This window comes from Mus pahari, chromosome 4 (assembly GCF_900095145.1).
Source record: "Mus pahari chromosome 4, PAHARI_EIJ_v1.1, whole genome shotgun sequence".
In the NCBI taxonomy this organism is placed as follows: domain Eukaryota; kingdom Metazoa; phylum Chordata; class Mammalia; order Rodentia; family Muridae; genus Mus; species Mus pahari.
Window position 1 is genome coordinate 10,453,427 of NC_034593.1, and position 8,182 is coordinate 10,461,608.

At 37.3% G+C, this 8,182-nt stretch overlaps 1 pseudogene across 1 annotated transcript; it reads right to left on the reverse strand.

Annotated features, from left to right (window-relative positions):
* Positions 1-36: 36 nt before the first annotated feature.
* On the reverse strand, positions 37-1,254 carry LOC110320728 (annotated as a pseudogene). The gene has a single exon (XR_002380473.2). The product of XR_002380473.2 is annotated as a receptor-binding cancer antigen expressed on SiSo cells pseudogene (transcript).
* Between the last annotated feature and the right edge of the window lie 6,928 nt (positions 1,255-8,182).

Sequence of the window (8,182 nt, forward strand, 5' to 3'; positions counted from 1 at the left end):
GGATATACAAAATATTTGATAAATAAAATTATTGCATTTAATGTTATTTTCTTAAAAACCCAAATTATCATATTCCTTAATGTTGTACCAAATAATGCCAGTTCAAATTATAGAAAATGTATGTCAACAGTACCTGAAAACAAAATTAAGAAGGGTATAAAGCCCTACCTACAGTTTGATCATGGAAACAAAAAATTATTAAAATTATTTTATAATTATGCACGATGAACAAAAGCATAATAGATAGCAGAGTAGTTTTCCACCATAAAATTATTTACACCCATTTATTCAGCTAGAAACACTAGCTTGAGAGGTACTTGTCAGGTATATTCCTCTTGAAATAACTTCTCTACAGCAAACAATTGTCTTATATTTGGAACACATTGAAGAAAATAATTGTCTCATTATTTTTGTGTTTTGAGTCTTGATTACTTTAGTTCAAGGTATTATGGGAGAATCCTGGTGTCCTGAATAGCTCAATAAACACATTAAGATCAAGCAGAGTATTCTGAAAGTACTGTCCAGTCCATACAAATGCTTGTGTGTAGGCTGTGGGCCCAGACTTCTCCTACTGGCGCGGTCACAGCAAAGCCTGTGTTAGGAAAGCTTCACACCGATTTTGGTTTGCTCCTTCTTCATCAGGCGCTGTGCTCCTTCTCCATTTTCTTCCTTTGTTGTTCTGCTGCTCTCTTCTCTCTGTCTGCAATTTTCTGCTGCCTCAGAACTTCTTCTGCTTGCCAGGATGCATCTTCTTCCTCTTCCCATGCATTGGTATTTTCTTGCCATGTATCTAAGTCACCTAATTCTGAAGACTGATGAATAAAAGGCATATCTTGTGTAGCTGCCAATCTACTGGAAAAACCCGTGCTACCATCTGGGACACCAAAATTCAATGGTTCTCTCTTCTTAATGACAATTTTCTGAGTTTTCCGTATAGTTGGTGTCATGTCCTTGAAATAGTCAGGTTCCAGTTGTTCCAAAGAGTTCTGCTGCATTGCCACATTCCCATTACCTCCTTCAATCTTTACACTTGTGGGTGCATCTTCATCCCAGGAAGTCCACTCCTCCACATCTGTCTGCTTAGGAACAGACGAATAATCAACTGTAATGGGTAAAGTTATTTGATCTCCACTTAATTTCCTTCCTCTGCCAGATCTGCATATTAATCTCTTTAGGAATGAGAACACTGTTGCTAGGCAGGTACAAACTTTAAATAACCGAAACTGAGTGATGGCCATGGTGAAAACGAGGACCTGCCCCTCCCCCTCCCCGCCCGCCCGGCGGAGGCTCCGAGCTGCCGCGGCCCACGCGTGCTCACGAGCTCATATACAGGTTTTATATTCGAAATATATATATATAATATGAAAGTTAAAGGGGACTATTTAGTAGGTGAAATGGCATCAGAAAAATGTAGGAGTGGTGTTAGAATAATGGAATGAATATAGGTGAAGCACATTTTACATATGTATTTTTTCAAAGGGAGTGTCAAGATGATTCCCATCTCATAGAGGAAGTAGGAGTATCATTAGCTAAGACTGAGAAGACAAACTGGACATAAATATCAGTAGAGATCTAGCTATGTAGGTGTTTATGTCAGAGCTATCCATTGTTCTCATTCGCCTCTGACTGCAAAGTCATCCAGCCTTTCTGCAATCTGTCCCAGCTGTGCTCTTCCCACAGATTTATTTTCAGTGTACCATTTTGTAGAAAGTAAATGCATATTTTAGAACAAATTCTTGAATAATATCTACTTTGTGAATGGGAGAAAATATAAATATGCAAGAAATTGGTCAAGTCACAGTACTATGAAGGCAGTGAAAATTTAGATGTGCAATTTTTAATTTTTATATTTCCATACATATGTATAACTCAACAAATGTTGTTACTTGTAGATGCTACTATGTAGGAAGAAATGAGACAGGGTTGGTCAACAAGTGCATGGAATACCAAAATATGAGCCCTGGGACTAATTAACTGTGCATGCATAAACATATGTTGGATATTTAGTTTGTTTCATGTGACACTGTACAGGAAAGGAGGGAAGGTAAGAGTGAAAGAGAGTGGAGAGGAAGGGAGAGGAAGGATGAAGAGAGGGTATTCTAAATGTTTATATTAAATTGCAGTTCAATCCAGTAGTGAGTATTCAGTACTGTGGGAACAGAGGAAGCTCTTTTAATGGCCAACATAATCATTAAAAAACAAAAACAAACAAATGAAAAAATAAAAAATGTGAGGACTTCCCCTGAGCAAAGAATCCAGGAAAACTGGCACTGGTAATTAAGAACAGTAAGCAAGAGACATTTACCAAAGACGGTGGAATATGCAAAGGCACAAAACAAGCTTCTGGGAAACTTAAGGGAGTATATTGAAGAATATGTTTGGAGAGGGAATAGAGATGTGGTCTGAGTCTGAGCTTGTGTGTCTGGATCATTTTGACAATATGTGAGTGTTGGAATTAACAAGGCAGTGATGGGGACCAAGAGAGAAAAATGAAGTCAAAGAAGCAGGAAAAGTTTAAACCTTTTGAAGTCAGTGCTGTTTGATAATCAGTTTGTGCATCCTAACCTGCCTCACTATCTACAATGTTCTATGACATTTTAAAAACATTGTTGAACATTAATTTCCACAGAGGTATGGGTCATGACTATCAGAGCTACAGTTATCTCTTTGACAATAAATACCACACAGGAAATGTGAGAGGTGTTAATAATACGCATGGAATGAAAAAAAAGTTCATGTGACTTCTAAAGATTTCAGCTTCATGTCAACTCTTTCTCTAAATAATCTTCACTTCTATTTATTTATTGACACAGATTTTACTCTATACTCCAGACTAGCCTGAAAGTTGATATATAGACCACTTCAACACTCACAGCAATCCATCTGCCTTAGCCTTCTAAATACTAGGATTACAGGCATGACTACAATGCCTGGGTTTTCCTTTTTAATCAAAAAGTTATAATTAGTTCTTTGAGGGTTTCATAGATGCTGTAATCATATTCACACACTAATCTATTCCCAGGCCCACCACTCATTTTCTACTCAACAAACCTTGTGTCTTGTTTTTTTAGAACTTATCCAGACAAGGTTATGTTACCCAAATATTCTTGGATGTATGGTCTTTACTGAAAGTATGGTCACCTTACCAGAGTCCACACTCTCAGAGCAAACAGTCTTTCTTTTTCTCATCAGCTAGTAATTGAGAAAAGCTGCATGACTATCATTGAGTTGGAATGTATTACTCTATTCTTTATTTTGAGATTTGATCCAGGTTGGGCCTGCATAAGTTTCACTCATGCTGTGGTCTCCACTGAGTTCATATGTGCAACTACCCTGCTTTATCAATGAATATTGTTCCCTATTGTCCACTCTGCTCTTAGATTCTTTCTGAACCTTCTATGAAATGATATTTGAGCCTCGTGGGTAGGGAGTATCATATAAATGTTCCATTTAAAGTTGAACTGTCTTCAGTTTCTTATTTTCTGCACTCAATTTTGGGACTTTGTATTATTGAGAGTCTGCTGCAAAGAGAAGCTTCGCAAATGAGAGTTGAGAAATCTATGGTTATAATGACATCTCTCTAGAGGTTTTCTTGTTGTAAGAATGGTATGGATAGTATAGGTTCTTGATACAATAATAATTTTATCTTGTTAAACAGGACTTAAATTTGACCAGGTAGGGGTTGGTTACTCCCATAATGTTCATGCACTACTGACTATGTCTTGCCAGGGCAGCCATTATTGTTCTGACAGAGTTTGTGGCTGGGTATGGTTCCTCTTCTCCTTTGGGAGCCTGCATAGAACCTTCTAACACTATAAAAGCTAGCCAAGTAGGGATGAAGCTTCCAAGCTCCAGTTAGTATCATGCTCAGTAACTCCATTTTCTAAGACACTCAATTATGTGACATTTTTGCAAAAGGTCTTATTGTCAAGCTCTGGGGAACAACCAAAGGCAATGTCAATAATCTGTAGTATTTGAGGATCTATGGTACTCACTAGTCAACAACCCCAAAAGAAGAAAACCATTCTTGGGCACTGAAATTTTTGTTAGCCTCTAGTGTATAGTACAATAATTTTTATCTTGTTATAAGGTATATACATTTTAACTCCTTTTATATAAACACACACAAATACATACACACACACACACACACACACACACACACAGAGAGAGAGAGAGAGAGAGAGAGAGAGAGAGAGAGAGAGAGAGAGATGTTTTTACAGTAGTAGATTTCCATATGACTTTTTAAAGAGGTCTTTATTTATTTTTTCCAGTTTTTAATTGGATATTTTCTTTACTTACATTTTAAATGTTATCCCCTTTCCTGGTTTCCCCTCTAAAAAACACCATCCCCCTATCTCCTCACCCCTCCCCCTATCTCCTCACCCCTCCCCCTGCTCACCAACCAACCCCCTCTGCTTCCTGGCCCTGGCATTCCCCCACACTGGGGTATAGAGCCTTCATCAAGCAAAGGGCCTCTCCTCCTATTCATGTCTGAGTAGGAGGTCTTTATTTTTATTTATGCTTCTCCATACTGTTCAGTGGAGGATAGAGAATACATACTAACCCTTTGATAAGGCCATTGGGTACATTGAGTAAAGGTTCATTATAATAATTTTGTTTTAATTTGATTACTTCTCTAAAGACAAATATAAATATTTTAGCAAGATTGAACTCAACCCAGAGGAACATGTCATTAAAGAATTATTTATTTAAATTGCTATATTATTTAATATAGGAATTATTTATCAATTACTTATTTTTTAAATTTTTTTGAAAATTTATTATAGGAACTATAATTATATAATTTAACTAGGAACTTGGAGGAAAGATTGCAGAATTCATAGGTTGATCGTGAAAAAGATTTCCATTTGCATACTTCAAGCTCCAATATTAAAGCCCAGGGAGGATTTCTCTAGTTCAATCAGAAATCCTTAAATTTTACTTAAAAGCATTTCATTTTGATATATTAATGAAAGAAGGGAGGAAAATATTGCAGAATAACCATATGATATTACATAGAAAAGACAGCCTTTAGTACGTTAAAGAATTGAAAATATTTGACATCTTAGTGACCTGTTCAGACACATAAAAGTACACACAAATTAGCCAGAATGGCTGCCTGGCCTGCAGTTTATTTGTCCTGGGAATTCTGGGAAGAGGCAGCTTCTGTCTTAAATGGCGGTACATTGGGGAAAGGTTGCTCAGTGACTAAGTGTATCCAGTGCTTTTGCAGAGAACGCAGGGTTTGGTTTCTAGTACATTCCAGACAGCTCACAACTGAATGTGACACCAGCTCCTGGGGATATGGTGCAGTCTTGGAACATCTTCACACACATGGTACACATACACTATCAGGCACACGCACACATGTGTACACACACACATACACACACACACACTTGTTAAGAAAAAGCACACTGTCAGCTAGCATGTACTCATGGAAAGTTTGCACTCTGTTATGATGTTTTGGGACATTTGCCATTCTGTCAACATTAAGTATTGCTTTTTACCACTGTCAAAGATACCTGAAGTAGTCCTTTGATACAGAGAAGGGCTTCTTCAAACTTAGTCTTGGACACTTCTGTCTGTGTTCTACTTCCTTTTGTTTTTGCCTTGTGGTGGGGCATTGCAAGGTGATAGGTAATGTGTTCTTGCAGCAAAGCTGATAATATCATGTTCTTGATGGAAAAAAAGAAAGAAATAAGGAAAGAACAGAGTAGGTATCAACAATTCTTTCTGAGGACATACACAGAAAGACTTGGGTCCTCCGATTAGACCCCACCTCTTAAAGGTTCTGCCATAGGCAAGCAACTGCTGGTTTGATCTGGGGAATTTTAGAGAACATTCCAGATCCAGAAAACAACAGTAAGAAACCTGTCTTGTACCAATTACATGTTTAGGAAGTTGAGCTAGTAATGCTTTTTTTGTACATTGTCATAAATACCAAAAGAGACATCAAAGAAATTACTTTGTGAAAGAGGCTGGCATACATGGCTCTTAGATAAATATTGAAAGAATCTGAATTATATATTTTCCCAGTTTCTCTATAAACACTAAGGAATGTTTAATTCCTATATAATAATAGGAATAATAAACACTATAATAAACACTATAATAAACACTAAGGAATGTAAAATTCCTATATCTTCAAGCAGTGGTGCCATACACCTTTAATACTAGCCCTCAGGAGACAGAGGTAGGTGGATGTCCATAAGTTTGAGGCCAGCCTGGTCTAGAGTGAGTTCCAGGACAGCCCAGAGTATACAGAAACCCTGTCTTGAGGGAGGAAAAAAGATTACAAAAGAAAAATTTTGGACCCTATTTCACAGCACTCAATAACCAAATACCACTGGGAGAGAGTTGGTCTCCAGGAGTGCTAACACAACTGGGATCACAGTTAAGACCACCACTTCTGCTCAAATTCCTGACCCAACAGGGACCCATCCAGAGTCATCAGGACACAGGAACCAAGGAACAGCTGGGGACAGGATCCATCCAGTTTCTGTCTATAATCTGGAGCTGACCCTGTGCCACAGCTCTTCATATCCAAATTTCTACCAGAGAGAACTGATCTCCCAGGAGTGTTGACACAGAGGCTTGCAGGAGGGACAAGACACAGTCAGAGACAGCAAGACCAACTAACACCAGAGATAACCAGATGGCAAGAGGCAAGGGAAAGAACATAAGCACTAGAAATTAAGGTTACTTGGTATCATCAGAACCCAGTTCTCCCACCACAGCAAGACCTGGATACACCAAAAACACCGGAAAAACAAGACTGATTTAAAATTACATTTCATGATGATGTTAGAGGACTTTAAGAAGGACATAAATAACACCCTTAAACATAAAAATAACATCAAAAATAACAGGAAGCAACAATCACTATTCCTTAATATCTATTAACATCAATGGACTCAATTCCCAAATAAAAAGGTATAGACTAACAGACTGGATACATAAACAGGACTCAGCATTTTGCTGCATAAAGGAAATGCAACTCAGTGTCAAAGACAGACACTACCTCAGAGTAAAGGGCTAGAAAACAATTTTCCAAGCAAATGGTCCCAAGAAACAAGATGGTGTACCCACTCAAATATCAAATAAAATCGATTTTCAACTAAAAGTTATCAAAAAAGTTAAGGAAGGATACTTCATTTTCATCAAAGGAAAAAAATCTACCAAGAATAACTCTCAGTTCTAAACATCTATGCTCCAAATGCAAGGGCATATACATTCATTAAAGAAACTTTACTAAAGCTCAAAGCACACATTGCACCTCACACAGTAATAGTGGAAGATTTCAACACCTCTCTCTCTCATCAATGGACAAATTGTGGAAGCAGAAACTAAACAGAGACACAGTGAAAATAACAGAAGTTATGGACCAAATGGATGTAACAGATATCTATAGAATATTTCATCCTAAAACAAAAGAATATANNTTCTTCTCAGCACCTCATGTTACCTTCTCCAAAATTGACCATATATTCAGTCACAAAACAGTCCTCAACAAATGTAAGAACACTGAAATAATCCCATGCATCCTATTAGATCACCACAAACTAACGCTGGTATTCAATAACAACAAAACAACAGAAAGCCCACATAAACATGGAAGCTGAATAATGCTGTACTCAATGATAATTTGCTCAAGGAAGAAATAAATAATTAAATTAAAGACTTTTTAGAATTTAATGAAAATGAAGGCACAACACACTCAAACTTATGGGACACAATGAAAGCAGTGGTAAGATGAAAACTTATAGCTCTAAGTGTCTCCAAAAAGAAACTGGAGAGAGCATACACTAGCAGCTTGACAGCACACCTGAAAGCTCTAGAACAACAACAACAAAAAAAACCAAAGACACCCAAGAGGAGTAGACTGCAGAAAAAAATCAAACTCAGGGCTGAAATCAACCAAGTAGAAACAAAAAGAACTATATGAAGAATCAACAAAACCAGGAACTGGTTCTTTGAGACAATCAACAACATAGATAAACCCTTAGCCAAACTAACCAGAGGGCCCAAAGACAATATCCATATTGACAAAATCAGAAATGAAAAGGGAGACATCACAACAGAAACCAAGGAAATTAAAAAAAAAATCATCAGATAGAGGACTAATATCCGATATATACAAAGAGCTGAAGAAGCTGGACTCCAGAAATTCAAAAAA